The sequence below is a fragment of the Hemitrygon akajei genome, chromosome 7, assembly GCF_048418815.1.
Source record: "Hemitrygon akajei chromosome 7, sHemAka1.3, whole genome shotgun sequence".
In the NCBI taxonomy this organism is placed as follows: Eukaryota; Metazoa; Chordata; class Chondrichthyes; order Myliobatiformes; family Dasyatidae; genus Hemitrygon; species Hemitrygon akajei.
This window is the reverse complement of record NC_133130.1, coordinates 130,178,873-130,200,431: the sequence shown is the minus strand read 5'-3', so window position 1 is coordinate 130,200,431 and position 21,559 is coordinate 130,178,873. Positions and strand designations below refer to the sequence as shown.

The 21,559-nt window shown below is 44.1% G+C and overlaps 1 protein-coding gene across 12 annotated transcripts in view; it reads left to right on the top strand.

Moving 5' to 3' along the window:
- ep400 (E1A binding protein p400) overlaps positions 1-21,559 on the top strand; it is a 223,349-nt gene that overhangs the window by 14,149 nt on the left and 187,641 nt on the right. The gene's annotated exons all lie outside the window — the stretch shown is intronic.

Sequence of the window (21,559 nt, the reverse complement as noted above, 5' to 3'; positions counted from 1 at the left end):
TGGAAGCCCAAGAAGAGTTTATGTGTCACATACACTGGGGAAGCACAAAATCTTTTTTCATTCTCAAGTTTTGTGTCCCTGGCACAACCCAGCCTGCATTTAACACAGAAGTAGAATCTCAGCCCATCTAGGTTTATTCAGGACTGCATTGATCATTGTCATCTTCATGTCACATTCATTCTTCCGTCCCTCTCTGCTGTTTTTGAATGTGAATTCTCCATTTATTATTGAATGCTTCAACCAAGTCCAAAGGTTTTGCACTAAATTATGACTTATTCTTTCAGATAACAGCTCCAAATGTTAATGACATTTTTGCTTGTAAATTTTTGGCATAGCAAACTGACAATTGTTCAATTTTTTTTAAGTAATTAATACAATTTTTAGCTTACCTATCTAAGACAGATCAAATTGAATTAAGATAATTAATGCATCCTCTTATACAGAATCTGATGGGAGCATTACACAAAATCAGAACATTGTATGAATGAAAAAAATCTCATACCATTACTCCAAATGATCATTCAGAATAAATGGAGTTAGTACTGGACTAAAGATATATTGTATTATTGAAAGAAATTCTTACCCTTGAATATTGATGGGGTTCTTTTCCATTTTCATTATAAAAATTGGAGAAGAAGGCTAAAAACAGTTGGTCTGCATGGTCCCTTTCCACACTGTACATCTTTGAACATGTCCATTCGTTTGCTTCCCGGCCTCTAGCCACGTTCAAAATGATCCATTTAGAATGTTGGTTTTCTGTTCATGGGTCAAAGGAAAGCCAGGAATGTTCTGCAGTTATGCTTGATGTGACGCTTTCTAAGGCGAGCCTGGGATATTTGTACACCATCTGGTTCTTACCCTACGCTTTGTTCAGGGAATAATATTGTGATCAGTATATAACAGTCTAAACTTTTCAGTGTTAGGATATTGGCTCCTTTAAAATAAAGATTTCAGTAGCTAATCACAAACACAAAAAGTCTGCAGATGCCGGAAATTCAAAGCAACACAGAAACACAAAATGTATTTATTTATTGAGACACCTCATGGAATTGGCCCTTTTGACCCTTGAGCCAGGCCACCCAGCAATGCCCCAATTTAATCCTAGCCTAAACATTGGACAATTTACAACAACTAATTTACCTACCAACTGCTACATCTTTGGACTGTGGGAGTAAATGGGGGCACCTGGAGGAAACCCACGTGGTCATGGGGAAAACATACAAACTCCTTGCAGGACGCTGCAGAAATTAAACCCGGGTCGCCTGTACTGTAATGCATTGTGCTAACCACTGCGCTACTATGGAGGAAGTCAGCAGGTCAAGCAACATCTATAGAAATGAATAATCAGTCGACGTTTTGGATTTAAACCCTTCTTCAGAACTGGAAAGGAAAGGGAGAGGATGCCAGAATTAAAAAAAAGTGGAGGGGGTTTGGAGAAGGAGGATAGATGTAAGTTGATTTATAGCACTGAGTTTTGTCTTTTGGGAAGCTTTATCCTATCTTGGCAGAACCAGTGACCAAGAAATGGTTTTCCTTCATCATTGAATGAGAGTGTGTGTATGTGTGTGTGAGAGAGAAATTTTGTTAGAAAATGTGAGGGTATACTCTTGCCATCATATAATTCTTCTAAATATTTCAGCTAATGGGAGAGTGTGGCTTGGAATTTCAGCATTTCTACAAGTCCCATCATGTAATTTATATGTATTGAAATGGAGTAATGTTGTAATGTGGCTCAGGACTGTCAGTTGTCCTATATCACGAGACTGAATTAATTTTTTTTGCAACATTTAGATTGACATTTATAAGATTCAGGTTTTTAGGTGGAATTATTGTGTGTCTTCAGGCTCCTGTACCACCTCCTTGATGAGTGGTGGGGGGTTCCTTAATGATGGATGCCACCCTTCTGAGGCATCGCTCCTTGTAGACGACCTGGATGCTACAGAGGCTCGTACCCATGATAGAGCCGGCTGAGTTCACAACTTGCTGCAGCTTATTTTGATCCTGTGCATTGCCGCTCCCTTCCCCCCATACCAGACGATAATGCAGCCAGTTAGAATGCTCTCTATGATACATCTGTAGAAATTTGCAAGATTCTACTGATTGAGATTGGGGGGTGGGGGGGAACGACAGATTTTTAAAGTTTAACATTACAAATTTTGAATTTATGATTTGGCCGAATGCAGGAAATTGGGTTGGGCACCCCTGGTTAGCATGGACTAGATTGGCCAATGGACCTGTATCTGTGCTGTAGTGCCCTATGACTCTACAACTAGCTGGAGGACCTGAGCTAAAAGAAATGATTGAATAGGTTCAGACTTTATTCCTTGGAATGTAAAAGATTGAGAGGAAATTTGATACAGGTGTACCAAATTAAGAGGGGTATAGATAGGATAAATGCAAGCAGGCTTTTTCCACTGAGGCTGGTTGGGACTACAACCAGAAGTTAAGGGTGAAAGGTGAAAAGTTTAAGGGAACATGAGGGGAAACTTCTTCACTCAGAAGGTCATGAGAGTGTGGAATGAGCTGCTAGCATAAGTGGTGCATATGAGCTCAATTTCAACATTGGGGTGAAGTTTGGATAAGTACATGGATGGTAGGGGTATGGAGGGCTATGGTCCCAGTGCAGGTCGATGGGAGTAGGCAGTTTAAATGGCTTGGCGCAGACTAAATGGAATGAAACGCCTGTTTCTGTGCTGTACTTTTCTATGACTCTATAACTTTCATAGCCTGCACAATGAGCACTTTGCTTAGTGAGTAGAAATTGTAGATACAAAATTGTATTGTAGATACAGCAGATTTTACCTCTAGAACAGGTGGTTCCCAACCTATTTTATGCCATGGACTCCCTACTATTAACCGAGGTGTTTGTGCTCCAGGTTGGGAGCTCCTGCTCTAGAAATAGCTGCAGTATGTTGAGGAGTGTAATTTTAAATGACGGGCAATAGTTTATATTTCAATACGGCCTAATTGCAACACTGCTAATTATTGATATGCGAGTGTTGTCCCATGGACTCAGATTGAGCAAGGTCATCCTGATGTGAAGAGATTTCATTAAAAAATGTAGGTGGTCTCAATGAGCAATGCAATACCTTGAAGATGGACTGGCAGGGAAGATGTTGAGAGCTTATTTTTGGATTGCAGTATTTAAATTTGTGGCAAGATGGGATTAATAACTAGAAAATCACTTGACATTGAATTTGAAGTCCTAACTCTGATTCAGCCTTGGCCTTTGACTGGACGTCTGTGTCTAGTGCTGAGCCACAGGGTTTGGTACTGCGTCTGTTGTTGTTTATCATCTATATCAGTGATCTGGATGATAATGTAATTTACTGGATCATCAAATTTGCAGATACTAAGATTGAGGGTATAGTGGACAGCGAGGGAGGCTATCAAAGCTTGCAGTGGAAAATGGGCTGAAAATGGCAGTTGGAATTTATAATGTAGACAAGTGTGAGGTGTTGCACTTTACTAGGATCAACCAGGGTAGGCACAGTGAATGGTAGGCACTGAGGAGTGTGGTGGAACAAAGGGATCTGGGTATATAGGTCCATAATTTCTTTAAAGTGGTGTCACAGGTAGATGGGTTTGAACAGAAAGCTTTAGGCACTTTATCCTTTGTAAATCAAAGTTTTGAGTACAGGAGTTGGGATGTTGTGCTGATGTTGTATAAAATATCAGTGAGGCAAACTTGAAGTATTGTGTGCAGTTCTAGTCAGCTTCTCACAGGAAAGAAATCAAGAAGACTGTAACATTGCAAAGAAAATTTACAAGGATGTTGCCTGGACTTGAGGACCTGAGTTATAGGGAAAGGTTGAATAGGTTCAGGATTTTATTGCCTGGCATGGAGAAGAATGGCAGAAAATTTGACAGACATACACAAGATTATGAGGGGTATAAAGGGAGATACAGACATTTCCCCCCGAGGTTGGGTGAGAACTAGAGATCAGAGGCTTAGAATCAAAGATGAAATATTAAGGGGAACCTGAATGAGAACTTATTCACTCAGAGCATGAGATGAGCTGCCAGCAGAAGTGGTGGATGTGGGTTCAGTTGTAACACTTAAGGAATGTTTGGATAAGTGGATGGATGAGAGGGGTCCACAGATTGGGAGTAGGTGGGACCAGGCAGAAAAGCAGGTCAGCACAGACTGAATGGATTGAAGGACCTTTTTTTGTGTTGTATCACTCTTATGACTCTGAGCTCCCTCTCCCAAATGCTATACAACGGTTACATGAACTAGATTTCTCTCTTTCCCCATCTGATGAAAGGTCTCTGATCTGAAATGTTCAACAGAGCTTATGATTTAGTTTTCAGCGTTTTTTATTTTGTTTCAAATTTCAGCATCTGTAGTTTTGCTTTGATTTTTCATGTGGCATTTTTCCCCATAGGAAGGCAGGGAATAATGTATGATTTAAATGTTACCAATGCATTTACCCAGGTACCCAGAAATTCCAAGTCATGATGCTGAGATCCATCCTGGAATGTGCTGGGACACCCTAGGATCAGTGATGTAACCTTGGGTCGTCAGGTGTTTCAGGTCTTTCAACATCAGGCACTCTCACACAGGTGACCCCTGCAGGGTTGATCAGACTCAGGCTTGGTGTCCTGGCCACATTGGTCCATGGGTCACACCTCTTGATCCATAGCCATCCGAAGGCTTGCTCAGCAGCCTCTGTGACAGTCCTGCTGGCTCTTTTCTTTGCAAAGGAGAGAGTAGGTTCTGCACAGCGAGCAGCCAGCAAGACCTCTAAACCCCACCTCTGTAGGCTTACATCATGCTTTCCATCCCTGTCTCTAGCACTGCTTTACCATCTCCTTGGTATAATGACAGGATAAAGATTCAGATTTAGATTTATTTATCTCATGTACATCAAATCATGAATGAAATATGTCATTTGTGTTAACAACCAACACACCCAAGGATGAGCTGGGGGTAGCTTGCAAGTGTCACCACACATTCCGGTGGCATCAGAGCAGGCCCACGGGATTCAGCAGAACAAGCAGCAGGAGCAACAACAAAACAGCAGTAAAACAAGCTCCTTTTGCACTCTAGTTCACCTCTTGTAGACACCTCTAACCTAAGGACAGAACCCTTCCGCTTCTCCAGTCCATTGCTCTGGACTCTCAGACTCAAAAACATTTGGCCTGGACAAGCCAACCCAAGGGGTTTGTCCTCTGGGTTCCGTGTCAACATGAAAGTCTCAGTGTCAGTATAAAAGGCTCTTAGATAGGCACATGGAAGGAAAAAAAATGGAGAGTTATAGGCCGGATAAGAGGGAAGGGTTAGCTTGATTGGGGTGTATGTTTATATACAGTACTGTGCAGAAGTCTTAGGCATCCTAGCTATATATGTATACGTATACACATAAGTATATAGCTAGGGTGCCTAAGACTTTTCAACAGAACTATATTTATCAATGTGGAGTGGAGAGCAAGTTTATAAATCTGGCAGGAGCAAAGGATGTTGGGAATGGCGAAGGTGGAGCGCTGCAGGATTAGTGTGGGACAGGTGCCAGAGAAGGAGTGCCAGGGGTGAAGGATGCGTGGGTGCAGACTCACCCACCCCTAAGACACCGGACAAGGTCATTTGATTCCAAGCAGTTGGTTTATTGATCATTACAGAATGTCTCTCTGGTGCTTCCTGCTCCCTCCCCTCTCCCTTCCCCTTTTTCCAACCTTGATTCCCCTCTCCCTGCCCCCTCCCCACTCTCAGTCCACAATAGAGACCCAGATCAGAATCAGGTTTATCATCACTCACATATGTCATGAAATTTGTTTTTTTTCTGACAGCAGTACAGTGCAATACATAAAATTACTACAGTACTGTGCAAAAATCTTAGGCATCCTAGATATATATTGTATATGTGTCTAAGACTTGCACAGTACTGTTGGTCAGTACAACGTTATGGCCTGTACTCTGCTGTACTGTTTATGTTCTGTACCATTACTACCCTCTGAGTGGATAAACCTTGAGTGAATGTAACATTTTCCAATGCTGTGTTTGAAGAGCCGGGAGTTTTCTTCTTGTCCTGTTTCCTCAACTGGTGCGATCAGAGATAGTCCAATTGGCTCTCTTTCATTCATTTACTTTTTCAGGAACTCTTAATGATTTGTAGTCATAGAGCAGTAAGCATGGAAACAGATCCTCTGGCCAGACTTGGCCAAGACAAATGTGCTTCAGGATTGTTCAATGTCATTTCCAATACACAGCATAAAGGAGAACAAAATAATTGTGTACTGGAAATAACAAGTCCTTTGGCCTAACTTGTCCACACTGACTGTTGCCCAGTGAACTAATCCCATTTGAGTGTGTTTGACCCAAAGCCCTGTAAACCTCTCCTATAATGTGCCTGCCTGAACCACTATTTCGGGCAGCTCATTTCAAATATGCACTACCCTTTGTGTGGAGAAGCTGCTCCTGACATCCCTTTTAAATCTCTGTCCTCTGGTCTTAAACCCAGGCAGTCTTTTTTTAGCACTTCCTCCCTAAGAAAAACACAATGCTTTCACCTTCAGCTCTTTACCTCTTCCATCTGCCCCCTCCCAGCTTCTCACTTCATTCCTCGCTCCCTCACCTACCTAACCTCCTCTCCTGGCTTCAGCTACCACCTTCGGCCTTGTACTCCTTCTCCCCTCACCCACCTTATTCTTGCACAATACACACAATGTGCTGGGGGAGTTCAGCAGGCCAGGCAACATCTATGGAAAGGAATAAACAGTCAACACTTTGAGCCAAGAACCTTCATCAGCACTGAGAAGGAATCCATTGTGTCATTGGATTTATTGTACTCCATTTCAATTGGTCCTTCAGTGGAAATAATTTTAGGAGTACCATGGATTCCGATTAATTAGGGCGCATCGGGACCAACACATTTTGGCACAATTAGCAGAAGTTTCATCAAAATAGTTAAAATGTATAAAAAGAATAAACTGCCATTTAACAGAGCAACAAATTATGTATTTAAATGAAATACACAATAAATTAGAACATTATCAATACCTCTATAGTACTATAAAATGGTATTAATTCCTATTAGTTACCGACAGAGGAATTCATGTGTGTTGTTCTTTTGATTGAAAGGAAATGAACAAAATTAGCACAGACACCTAGTGCAGATAATGGACTGCCTTTATACAATGCTTTCGATGATTGCATTTTCATTGTAATATTCAAGGTGATTGTCAATACCTTTGTAATACCTAGTAGTGAAATTCTTTCACTTTCACTCCCCACCATTTCTGGCATCTTCAATACTGAATTCTTGAAACTGCATTGAGCAAAACAGTTCAGAATTGTCTTACTGTTTATTTCTCGACAATCTTAAGTGACAAAAATCACTGCTTTTTGAACAGAAGTGCGCACAACTGACGCTATTCAAAGACTGGTCACTGGAAGCACGGTGTAGAGTCTAATGGCCACGCAAGTTCACGCATCTGATGCTAGTTAGAAATTATTTGGCCACAGTTTTCTGCCCCAATTAAGCGGCGTAGTATCCCAAATAAATAAAGTAAATCTGGCAATTTTCTTGGTCTAGCTTTTGTTCTTTCAGAGTTGTCACAAATAATTGGCTGCCCTGATTAACTAATGGTCCAACTTACCAGAATCCACTGTATCCTGATGCTGAAATTCCTGTGCTATTTTTTTGTGATCAGTTTAGCAGCAATCAAAAATGTATGAAATATTTGCTGCCAATTTATGGCCTCTGGCGGTCAGGGTTTACCATGGATGTTGCATCCTAGTTGTCTATGTGATGTGCAAGCCTTGAAAGTAGGCTATGAACCTGTTATGATGAGGCTGCAAGAGTTGGACAAGTGGGCGACTGTCAAAGAAGGGATGGAAAAAGCTCAGATAGTAGAGAGCACCCCTCTGGCCATCTCCCTCAGTAATCCCTATCTCGTTTTGGATGCTGTTGAGGGGGGTGACCTGACAGAGGATGACCATGGTGATCGGGTCTCTGGCACTGAGCCTGGTTCTGTGCAGAAGGCAGAGAAGAAGATGAGGAATGCGGTAGTCATAGGGGATTCAATAGAAAGGGAACAGACAAGAGGTTCTGTAAGCATTATAGAGATACCGGCATGGTGTGTTGCCTCCCAGGTGCCAGGGTACGGGATGTCTTGGATCAGTGCAGAGTATTCTGAAGGGAGAGAGTGAACAGCCGGAAGTCTTGGTACATGTTGGTATCAGTGACATAGGTGGAAAAAGGGAGGAAGTCCTGAAGAGAGAATTCAGGGAGTTAGGAAGGAAGCTGAAAAGCAGGACCTCCAAGGTAGTAATCTCAGGATTGTTGCCTGTGCCATGTGCTAATGAGCACAGGAATAGCATTATCAGGTGTATTAATGCATGGCTGAGAGACCAGTGCAGGGGGCAGAGCTTTGGGTTCCTGGATCATGGGGCTTCTTCTGGGAGAGGTATTACCTGTACAAAAAGGACGAGTTACACCTGAGCCCAAAGGGGTTCAATATCCTAGCAGGCAGGTTTAATAGAGCTGGTCGGGAGGGTTTAAACTAATTTGGCAGGGGGATGGGAACCAGAGTGATAGGGCTGAGGAAGGGGAAAACAGAAATAAATCAAAGATAGTGTGCAACAGAGATGATAGAAAGGACAGGCAGGAGACAGGCATAATCACAGCCAGTGGGATGAGTTATAGGGCAGTAGAGGCGTGGTGCAGTTAAAACAGAAAGCAACAAATACTGGACTGGAACCGTTATATTTGAATGCATGCAGCGTAAGAAATAAAATGGACAATCTTGAAATTAGCTACAGATTGGCAAGTATGACACTGGCCATCTCTGAAACTTGGCTAAAGGATGGCTGTCATCGGGAGTTGAATGTCCAAGGATATACAGTGTATCAGAAAGAAAGTTTAGCAGGCAGAGTGGGTGGTGTGGCCCTATGTATAAGAAATAATATTAAATCATTAGAAAGGGGTGATGTAGGATCAGAAGGCGTAGTCTCTATGGGTTGAGTTAAGAAATTGCAAAGGTAAAAGGACTCTAATGGCAGTTGTATACAGGCCTCCAAACAGCAGCTGGGGTGTGGATTACAAATTACAGCAGGAAATAGAAAAGGGGTGTCAAAAGGGCAAAGTCATGATAATCGTTGGGGATTTTAACATGAAAGTGGATTGGGCAAACCAGGCCAGTACTAGACTTCGAAAGAGAATTTCTAGAATGTCTAAGGGATGGCTTTTTAGAACAGCTTGTTGTTGAGCCCTCTAGGGGATTGGCTGTGTTGGATTGGGTGTTGTGCAATGATCTGGAGGTGATAAGAGAACTTAAGGTTAAGGAACCCTTAGGGAACAGTGATCACAATATGATCAAGTTCACTTTGAAATTTGAGAAGGAGAAACTGAATTCCAATGTGTCAGTATTTCAGTGGAATAAAGGAAATTACAATGGCATGAGAGGGGAACTGGCCAAGGTTGACTGGAAAGGGACACTAGCAGGAAGGACAGCAGAGCAGCAATGGCTGGAGTTTCTGCGAAAAATGAGGGAAGTGCAAGACAGATATACTCCAAATAAGAAGAAATTTTCAAATGGAAGGGGGACACTACTGTGGCTGACAAATAAAGTCAAGCCAAAGTAAAAGCAAAAGAGAGGGCACACAAGGAAACCAAAGCATGTGGGAAGATAGAGGATTGGGAAGCTTGTAAAAACTTGCAGAAGGAAACTAAGAAGGTCATTAGGAAGGAAAAGATGAACTATGAAAGAAAGCTGGCGACTAATATCAAAGAAGATACTGAAAGCTTTTTTAAGTATATAAAGGGTAAAAGAAAGTTGAGGGTAGATATAGGACCAATAGAAAATGACATTGGAGATATTATATTGAGCAGAGATGGCAGAGGAACTAAATGCGTATTTTGCATCAGACTTCACAATGGAAGACATCTGCAGTATACTTGTCATTCAAGGAGTATGTACAGTGAAGATTACGACTGAGAAGGTGCTCAGGAAGATTAATAACCTGAGGATGGATAAATCTCCTGGACCTGATGGAATGTACCCTCGGGTTCTGAAGGAAGTAGCTGGGGAGATTGCGGAGGCATTAACTATGATCTTTTAAGAATCGATAGATTCTGGCATTGTACCAGATGACTGGAAAATTGCAGATGTTACTCGCTATTTAAGAAGGGTGGGAGGCAGCAGAAAGGAAACTATAGACCTGTTAGCTTGACATCAGTGGTTGGGAAGCTGTTGGAATCGATTGTTAGGGGTGAGATTACAGAGTACCTTGAAGCACCTGACAGGATAAGCCAAAGCCAGCATGGTTTCCTGAAAAGAAAATCCTGCCTGATTAACCTACTGCAATTTTTTGAGGGAGTTACAAACAGGGTAGACCAAGGAAATGTTGTAGGTGTGATGTACTTGGATTTTCAGAAGGCCTTTGACAAGGTGCTGCACATGAGTCTGCTTAGCAAGATAAGATCCCATGGAATTACAGGGGAGTTACTAGCATGGGTGGAACATTGGCTGATCGGCAGAAAACAGGGAGTGAGAATAAAGGGATCTTATTCTGTCTGGCTTCCGGTTACCAGTGGAGTTCCACAGCGGTCAGCGTTGGGACCGCTGCTTTTTATGATGTGTGTCAATGATTTGGACTATGGGATTAATGGATTTATGGTGAAATTTGCCAATGATAAAGATAGGTGGAGGAGCGGGTAGCGTCGAGGAAATAAAGAGCCTGCAGAGAGACATAAGATAGTTTAGGGGAATGGTCAAAGAAGTGGCAAATGAAATACAATGTTGGAAATTGTATTGTCATGCACTTTGGTAGAAGAAATAAATGGGCAGACTATTATTTAGATGGGGAGAGAACTGAAAATGCAGAGATGCAAAGGGATTTGGGAGTCCTTATGCACGATACTCTAAAGGTTAACATCCAGGTTGAGTCAGTGATGAAGAAGGCAAATGCAATGTTGGTATTCATTTCTAGAGGTATAATATATAAGAGCAGGGATGTGATGTTGAGGCTCTATAAGGCACTTGTTAGACCACACTTGGAGTATTGCGTGCAGTATTGGGCTCCTTATTTTAGAAAGGATATACTGACGTTGGAGAGGGTTCAGAGAAGATTCACGAGAATGATTCCAGGAATGAAAGGGTTACCGTATGAAGAACATCTGGCAGCTCTTGGGCTGTATTCCCTGGTGTTTAGGAGAATGACGGGGATCTCATGGAAAGATTCCAAATGTTAAAAGATCTGAGCAGATTAGATATAGCCAAGTTATTTCCCATGGTAGGGGAGTCTAGGACAAGAGGGCGCGACTTCAGGATTGAAAGACATCCATTTAGAACAGAGATATGGAGAAATTACTAAAGCCTCGAAGGGCTAAAGTATCAAAATCCCGCTCTAAATTTGTCCAATCCACTGATGGCCACTCCACTTGCCCCTTCCTTACTTTAATTTCTTCTTGCCAATCAATCCCAAATGCTGATTGGCAGCTGCTCAAAGCTCCAAACTGCTGCAAATCGCCACCATTTCTACTCAGTCAGCAAACCTGAGTGAACTACATCTTCTCAGGCTTTCAATCTCTGATTGGGTATTGCTTCTCCCTCACTATCATGGACCGTATTAATGCAGAGCAGATAAATATTCTACAAGTACTTCCCTGACCCTGGCTATGTATATGTTGTAGAGATGTCCACCTTGTCCTAACCATAAGTAATCTGGACTAATTTATCACTGGTAGCACAGTAGCACAGTCGTTAGTATAACGCTTAATAATCAGGGTTCAATTCTTGCTGCTGTCTGTAAGGAGTTTGTATAGTCGGCCCTCCTTATCCGCAGGGTATTGGTTCTGGGACCCCCCGCGGATACCAAAAAAAACGCAGATGCTCAAGTCCCTTATTTAACCTGTCTCAATGCGGTGGTCTTTATCTGCAGCTCTGAATCTGCAGTGTTTCTGTTCACGAAAATAATCATGATCACGATTGAAAATAAAGTGGAAGTGATAAAGCGATCGAAAAGAGGTGAAACGCCGTCGGTCATTGGAAAAGTGTTAGGCTACAGTCAGTCAATGATCGGAACAATTTTAATGGAGCATGTAAAAGGCCCTGCCCTGATGAAAGCTACAATTAGTACTCAGCAACGCAGTGGTTTAATTATTGAAATACATGCGTTTCTTAAGTGTTTTATATGCATAGAAAGGTAAAATGAATACTATATACAAAGACAAACGTTTGACTAACTGACGCTAAATAATACTGGATACTGTTAATATAAATAATACTGTTCCGACTTCAAATCCGACTTAAAGACGGACTCAGGAACGGAACTCGTTCATAACCTGGGGACTGCCTGTACTTTTAAATCACCTCTAGATTACTTATAATACCTAATACAATGTAAGTGCTATGTAAATAGTTGTTATACTGTATTGTTTAGGGAATAATGACAAGAAAAAGTAGTCTGTATGTGCTCAAATAATGAGTGCTGGAGACAAAACTTCTGGGTTTTTCCGATCCGCGCGCGGTTGGTTGAATCCGTGGATGCAGAACCCACGGTTAAGGAGGGCCGACTGTATGTTTTCCCCATGACCAAAGTTAGTAGAGCAGTGAATACTGGAATTAACTTTTTGGGTCACTGTTGCCTACAGTTTATTTTTATTTATTAAAATTTTATTTTAGCAATATATCATGGAGTAGGCCCTTTGAGCTGCAGTGCCCCAGCAACTCCTGATAGCCCCGATTTAACCCTAACTTAATCACAGGGCAATTTACAATGACCAGTTAGCCTACCTGGCACATCTTTGGACAGTGGGAGGAAACCGGAGCACCCAGGAGAAAGCCCCACATATTCCACGTTCCTTACAGAATGGCGCCGGAATTGAATGGAATTCTGGAGCTCCCCAAGCTATAATAGTGTTGTGCTAACGCTGCTCTACTGTGCTGCCCAATTTAGAAACTGGTTTGTGGAAGGAAGTGCTTTATGGGTCAAATAGCTCTGCTTGTCTTTAATTACCCAATCATTAGGCAAAAGGAGCATTTGTAACCATGATAACCTTTATCAAGTGGACAGTGAAAGGATAGCTTTACAAGCAACGTGTTACTTTTTGGCTGAAGAGTTAGTAAACTTGTCCAGTACTTAGATACATATGTTATGGTAACAAGTTGCTTTCTTTTTGAAACTAAGTAATCTTCTTGAAAGCATAAATTGAAATAGTAATGTGTCCCAGTAGGTGTATCTGAGATTCCTGCATTAGCATTTCAAAGTCCAAAGTAAATTTTATTATCAGAGTACATCTATTTCACTCACATACAACCCTGGGATTCTTTTTCCTGCAGGCATACTCAGCAAATCTGTAGAATGGTAACTATAACAGGATCAATGAATGATTAACCAGACTGCAGAAAACAAACTATGCAAATACAAATATAAATAAATAACAACAAATAACGAGAGCCTGAAATAACAAGATAAAGAGTCCTTAGAGTGGGATCATTGGTTGTAGGAACATCTCAAGAGATGAGTGTAGTTACCTTCTTTTGTTCAAGAGCCTAATGGTTGCGGGGTAGTGACTGTTCTTGAACCTGATGGTGTGAGTCCTGAGGCTCTTGTATCTTTTACCTGATGGCAGCAGCAATAAAAGAGCAAGGCCTGTGTGCTTGGTATCTCTAATGATGGATGTTGCTTTCCTACGACAGTGTTGCATGTAAATATGCTCAATGGTTTGGAAGGGTTTTACCTGTGATGTACTGGGCTGAATCCACTGCCTTTTGTAGGACGCAAACACCTGACGAAGGGTCTCGGCCCGAAATGTCGACTGTACTTCTTCTTATAGATGCTGCCTGACCTGCTGCATTCCACCAGCATTTTGTGTGTGTTATAGCAATGTGCTACACACAGTGCTGAAATAACGACATGCAGTTGGTAAGTCGTTTCGAGACTAGTTTATTCAAACCTCGCGGTGCTGGTATTTAAATCCCTAGTGCCCGCCCTCTCCGGGCGGAAATGACATCAGAGGTGCACTACCAAAGTCTCTCCCCGCGCGCTGGCTATTTGTGAGCCGGTTCGCCTGTGCAGAAAGTGGGTCACCACATAACCCCCCCCCCCCCCCCCCCCCCCCCCCAGAACCGGCGATACACCCCCCAATGTCCTCAGTCTGGGTTGGACTCTGTTTGGGAGGTCTGCCTCTGCGCCGCAGTGCCTGAACCGCGACCGGCTGCGCCAAGTCCACATGGTTCGAAAACCCGCCGCCTCCAGGCTGCCGGGACGATGGGGCGAGGTTGGCCGGTAGCCATGTCGCACAGGAGGGTCCTATCACCTGGGCCTACGAGAAAGTCCTGCAGCTGCAAACCTGAGACTGCGGTCCTGTAGCTGGGCATCTCGTCGTCTGCCTGCTGCGCCTCCGCCAGTGCTGCATAGTCCACCCCCAGGGACAGGGCCTGGACAGCTGGTCTGGAGAGTACATCGGCCACGACGTTGTCCTTTCCCGAGACGTGCTGGATGTCCGTCGTGTACTCCGAGATGTAAGACAGATGTCGCTGCTGGCGAGCCGACCAGGGATCGGACACCTTCGTGTACGCGAAGGTCAATGGTTTGTGGTCCGTGAACGTGGCGAACGGCCTGCCTTCTAAGAAGTACCTGAAATGCCGGATTGCCAGATACAGTGCCAACAGCTCCCGGTCGAAAGCACTGTACTTGAGTTCGGGTGGTCGTAGGTGTTTGCTGAAAAACGCCAGGGGTTGCCAGCGACCCTCGATGAGTTGTTCCAGCACCCCACCAACTGCCGTGTTAGATGCGTCCACTGTGAGGGCGGCGGCGGACTCCTCATCCCAGGTAATGTCCTTGCCCTTACTGCATGATTCGGGCAGCTGAAGGGAGGAAGCGGTGGTAGAAATTTACCATATCCACAATTTCCTGAAGGCCTTTGATTGTGTTGGGTCGGGGGAAATGGCGGACTGTGTCTACCTTAGCGAGCAGAGGGGTTGCCCCGTCTTTAGTAATCCTGTGGCCCAGGAAGTCGATGGTGTCGAGCCCGAACTGGCATTTGGCCGGGTTGATTGTCAGGCCGTATTCACTCAGTCGGGCATAGAGTTGATGGAGATGGGACAGATGCTCCTGACGACTGCTGCTGGCTATGAGGATGTCATCCAAATAGATGAAAGCGAAGTCCAGGTCGCGTCTCACCGCATCCATTAACCGCTGAAACGTCTGTGCGGCATTCTTTAGGCCGAACGGCATGCGGAAGAACTCAAAAAGACCGAAAGGGGTGATGAGTGCTGTTTTGGGGACGTCGTCCAGAAGCATCGGGATTTGATGGTATCCCCGGACGAGGTCCACCTTGGAGAAGAGCCGTGTGCCGTGTAGGTTTGCTGCAAAATCCTGAATGTGCAGCACAGGGTAGCGGTCCGGTGTCGTAGCCTCGTTCAGCCTGCGGTAGTCGCCGCATGGTCTCCAGCCCCCTGTTGCTTTGGGCACCATGTGCAGGGGGGAGGCCCATGGGCTGTCGGACCACCGTATGATCCCCAATTCCTCCATCCGCTTGAATTCCTCCTTCGCCAGGCGGAGATTTTCCGGGGGGAGCCTTCGTGCGCCGGCGTGGAGGGGTGGTCCCTGGGTCGGAATGTGCTGCTGTACCCCGTGTCTGGGCATGGCTGCCGTGAACTGCGGTGTCAGAATTGATGGGAAGTCCGCCAGGAGTCTGGTGAATTCGTTGTCCGACAGCGTGATGGAGTCCAGGTGTGGGGCTGGCAACTTGGCTTCACCCAGGGAGAACGTCTGGAAAGTCTCGGCATGTACCAGTCTTTTCCCTTGCAAGTCGACCAGCAGGCTGTGAGCTCGCAAGAAGTCCGCCCCCAGGAGTGGTTGGGCCACTGTGGCCAGTGTGAAGTCCCACGTGAACTGGCTGGTGCCGAACTGCAGCTGCACTGTGCGGGTGCTGTAGGCCCGTATCATGCTGCCGTTTGCAGCCCTCAGGGGGTGGGTCCTGGCTTCCTTTTGCGGGTGTCGTACCCCGTCAGGGGCAAGACGCTGATCTCTGTTTCGGTGTCGACCAAGAAGCGGTGTCCCGACTGTTTGTCCCAGACGTACAAGAGGCTGTCCTGGTGGCCAGCCGCCATAGTCATCAGCGGCAGCTGGCCCTGGCCCTTGCAGGGCGGGCAACAACGGCGGGCTTTTGTGCCCCACCGCTGGTGGTAGAAACACTACTGTTCACTGTCCTCCTCACTCCTGCCTCTGTGTTGTGTGTGCTTCCTTGCCGGGCCTGGTCTGGTCTGCTGTTGGGTACATGGCCTGGTAATCGGACCGACAGACGCCACGCTCTCCCTCTTGGCTTTCCACAGCACGTCTGCCCGGGCTGCCACCTTCCGGGGGTCGCTGAAATCTGCGTCGGCCAGCAGCAGATGTATGTCCTCGGGCAGTTGCTCCAGGAACGCTTGCTCAAAAATGAGGCAGGGCTTGTGTCCGTCAGCCAGGGACAGCATCTCGTTCATCAATGCTGATGGCAGTCTGTCTCCCAAACTGTCCAGGTGAAGCAGGCGGGCACCCCGCTCACGCCATGAGAGGCCAAAGGTCCCAATGAGCAGCGCCTTGAATGCTTCATATTTGCCTTCTTCTGGGGGTGACTGTATAAACTCTGCAACCTGGGCGGCCGTCTCCTGGTCAAGGGCGCTCACCAAGTGGTAGTAACGCGTGGAATCAGAGGATATCTGCCAAATCTGGAACTGGGCTTCTGCTTGGCTAAACCACACACGTGGTCGCAGCGTCCAGAAAGTCGGCAGTTGTAGCGAAACTGCGTGAACAGATGAAGAGTCGGTCATCTTTGTTCCAAATCCCGTTTTCGGGGTCACCAATGTAGTGATGTGCTACACACAGCGCTGAAATAAGGACATGCAGTCGGTAAGTCGTTTTGAGACTAGTTTATTCAAACCTCGCGGTGCTGGTATTTAAATCCCTAACGCCCGCCCTCTCCGGGCGGAAATGACGTCAGAAGTGCATTACCAAAGTCTCTTCCCGCGCGCTGGCTATTTGTGAGCCGGTTCGCCTGCCCAGAAAGTGGGTCGCCACAGTGTTGCCTTTTGTAGGATTTTATGTTCAAAGGCATTGGTGACACAGGTTCTGATTTTGTTTCAAATTTCATAATGAGACCTTTTTTGTAAATACTTCTGTTCTGCCAAGGAATGTGGAGGCTCAAGTTCTGTAGAAAGTGGTAATAAGTCACTTCAAACTATTTCAGTAATTGTCTTAGAGGTATTCTTACATTTTATTAGGGTCAGTGTTGCATGATCCAATGACTAAAAAGCAGACATGTTATTTTCCAAGTCAGGGCATTATGTGTTTGAGGTGAACTTGCTGCTCGAGATCCTGGTGGCCTTGTTCATTCAGATCTTAGGGCTCAAAAGTTTGTGTGGCACTTCCTTCACAGTCTACCATTTGTGGTGGAGTCTTCAGGATTTAAATTGTTTTGGATGGTGTTGAGTATTTGTGGGCTGCAGTCTCCCATCAAACCAAAGGAGTTGAATGACTTCAGACCTGTTGCCTTGATGTCGCACGTGATGAAGACCATGGAGCGGATGATAATACAGAATCTGAGGCCACAAACCAGGCACACCCGGGATCCTCTTCAGTTTGCGTATAAGGAGAAGGTGGGAGTGGAGGATGCTATCACGTATTTGCTGCACAAATCCCTCTCTCACCTGGATGGGGTCAGTGGTGCTGTGAGGATTACATTCCTGGACTTCTCTAGTGCCTTTAACACCATCCAGCCCAAGATCTTAAGGCACAAACTAACGGAGATGGGAGTAGCCTCTCACATGGTGGATTGGATAGTGGACTACTTGACAGATATACCTCAGTATGTGCGGTTGGGAGACTGTAGGTCTGACACAGTGGTCAGCAGCACAGGAGCGCCGCAGGGGACCGTGCTCTCTCCGGTCCTGTTCACCCTGTACACATCAGACTTCCAATATAACTCGGAGTCCTGCCATGTGCAGAAGTTCGCTGATGACACGGCCATAGTGGGGTGTGTCAGGAATGGACAGGAGGAAGAGTATAGGAAACTGATACAGGACTTTGTGATATGGTGCAACTCAAACTACCTGCGTCTCAATATCACCAAGACCAAGGAGATGGTGATGGACTTTAGGAGATCTAGGCCTCATATGGAGCCAGTGATCATTAATGGAGAATGTGTGGAGCAGGTTAAGACCTACAAGTATCTGGGAGTACAGTTAGACGAGAAGCTAGACTGGACTGCCAACACAGATGCCTTGTGCAGGAAGGCACAGAGTCGACTGTACTTCCTTAGAAGGTTGGCGTCATTCAATGTTTGTAGTGAGATGCTGAAGATGTTCTATAGGTCAGTTGTGGAGAGCGCCCTCTTCTTTGTGGTGGCGTGTTGGGGAGGCAGCATTAAGAAGAGGGACGCCTCACGTCTTAATAAGCTGGTAAGGAAGGCGGGCTCTGTCGTGGGCAAAGTACTGGAGAGTATAACATCGGTAGCAGAGCGAAGGGCGCTGAGTAGGCTACGGTCAATTATGGAAAACCCTGAACATCCTCTACATAGCACCATCCAGAGACAGAGAAGCAGTTTCAGCGACAGGTTGCTATCGATGCAATGCTCCTCAGACAGGATGAAGAGATCAATACTTCCCAATGCCATTCGGCTTTACAATTCAACCGCCAGGAGTAAGATATGTTAAAGTGCCGGGGTTAGGACTCAATGTATTTAAGTAAACTACTTAAGAACTTTTTAAAGCTATTATTAATGCTTTTTGAGAGGGTGATTTTAGATGCATATCATATTTTTACTGAGTTAAGTATTGTATGTAATTAGTTTTGCTACAATAAGTGTATGGGACATTGGAAAAAATGTTGAATTTCCCCATGGGCATGAATAAAGTATCTATCTATCTAAATGGAGAGGATTCTGATCATTTCCTTGAAGATATTGGAATAGGGATATTGTAAGATTATTTATTCACAGCGGAATACTCAGCAACACTAACAAAATTCTGAATGAACTCAGGAGGTGAGGCAGCATCTATGGCAAACAGTAAGCAATCGATGTTTCGGTCTGTGACCCTTCTTTGGGACTCACTTCTGCAGAATACTCAACTTTTTATATAGTCTTTTACTTGGTAAATGATGGTCTCCAGGTTACTGGTTAGTTGGGGATTTGGCAGAAGAACTTAAACATCAAGGAAAGTGGTTATTTCTTGGTGCTTACAGTGCCTTGAAAAAGTATTCAGCCCCAACAACTATTTTCCCATTTTAGTGTCTCATTTTCTAAATTTAAAATACATCGAAGTAGGATTTTTTTTGATATGATCTACAAAACATTGTGCATCATGTCAAATAAAAAAAAATCCAAAACCGGTCAACAATTTACTAAAACTTAAAAACCAAATTTGTGAGGCTGAAAAGGTATTCATTCATCCCCTTTGTAATTACTACGCTAACTTTGGTCAGCTACAATACTATATATTACCCTACCAATTCACTCAATTTGTTGATGTAAACATTGGAGAATCATCTGAATAAATATCCCCTCTCCCTGTAAGGCCTAACAGTATAGATTTTCAACAGACCAAACCAAAATAAAGACAAAAGAACATTTAAGACAAGTCAGGGAAATGATAGTAGAGAAACACAAATCTGGGGAAGGATACAAGACGATCTCGAAGGCACTGAACATACTTCGGAGCTCAGTGCAGTCCGTTATGAAAAAATGAAAAATTTTTGAAATCACAGCCATACTGTCTAGGTCAGGTTACACCCTCTAAACTTAGTTGCCTTGGAAAAATGGTACTTGTAAGAGAGGCTACTTTGATGCCAACAGTCACTTTGAATGAGCTGAAGAAGTCAGTGGCTGCAACTACAGATGAAGTTCATGGCTCCACAATCTCTAAGGGCCTTGCACAAATAGGGTAATTACGGGAGAGTGGCAATGAAGATTGATGGGAAGATGAATGCTGCTAAATACAGAGAGATCCTGGATAAAAACCTGCTAGCTTCTGCCAAAGAACTTAAACTGGGGAGGAAGTTCATCTTTCACTAGGGCAACAACCCAGAGCACACTGCCACAGCAAGCATGGAGTGGCTTCAAATGAAGAAAGTTGATGTCCTTGAGTGGCCCAGTCAGAGTCCTGACCTTAACCTGGTTGAACATTTCTGGCAAGACCTCAAGATTGATGTCCACCATCGCTCCCCAACTAACCTGCGCCATCATGTTGTGCAAAGCCAATAGAGACTTATCCAGAAAGACTACTGGCTGTAGTTGCTGCGAGAAGTTGTTCGACTGAGCAAAGATTGTCACCTTTGAACTGCTGACAATCCAATTTTTGAATTTTTAGTTTTTCATGCTTTATAATTGTTTCTGTTTTTTTGGGATCTACTGTGGAAAAAAGGAGCATGTGATTCACAATTAAAAATTCTCATTGACATTGATCAAAATCCCTGGTTGTAATACCAGGGATTACAACCTGGTTGTAATTTAAGTGAACAAAGAGTTGAGGGATGAATACAGTCGGCCCTCCTTATCTGCAAGTTCCGCATGTGCAAATTCAGCCAACCGTGTATCGAGAAAACCTGGAAGTACTCTTCCAGCAGCTGTTGTTCGAGCATGTACAGACTTTTTTTCTTGTCATTATTCCCTAAACAATGCAGTATAACAACTATTTTACATAGCATTTACATTGTATTAGGTATTATAAGTAATCTAGAAATGATTTAAAGTATACGGGAGGATTTGCGTAGGTTATCGTGGATCGGGATCGAAAAAAAATTGGAAGTTCTCTTACTAAGCAAGTTGGAACAGGTATATCCGGTATTATTTAGTGTCAGTTAGTCAAACGTTTGTCTTAGTATATAGTATATATTTTACCTTTCTGTGCATATAAAACACTTAAGAACGTATGTTTCAGACGTTCCCGAGTTTGATCCAGTGACAGATTGCTCTCGAGCGCGCTCTCCATCCGTGCCTGGTTGATGTGGAGGATCAAAAACCCAAAACCCCAAAACCCAATAATTAAACCACTGCGTTGCTTAGTAATAATTGGTAGCTTTCATTGGGGCAGGGCCTTTCTCACTTTAAAATTGTTCAGATCATTGACCAACTATAGCCTAACGCTTTTCCAATGACTGATGGCATTACACCTCTTTCTGATCACTTTATTATTTCCACTTTATTTTCAATCATGATCGTGATTATTTTCGTGAACAGAAACACTGTGGATTCAGAGCTGCACCGTCGGGTCCTAATGTTCACCGCACTGAGACAGGTTGAATAAGGGACTTGAGCATACGCGTTTTTTGGTATCCGCGAGGGGTCCCGGAACCAATCCCTCGCGGATAAGGAGGGCCGACTGTACTTTTACAAGGTGCTATATGTAGTGCAGTGACTGCTTTCTGTATTTTAATGCTTACAGGACTTGTTAATATGTCATTCTTGAGCTTAACATCTGATGCTAATTAAGACAATTCAGTTTTGTCTTTTGCTATGCTTTTTTTTAACATTTTGACAGTGATTTATTGGATTTAATTATATCTTCTTAACTAGAATTGCCCAGATGCATTAGTCTCCAGAACAGAGTAAAAATTGTTGATTGCAATTTGTAC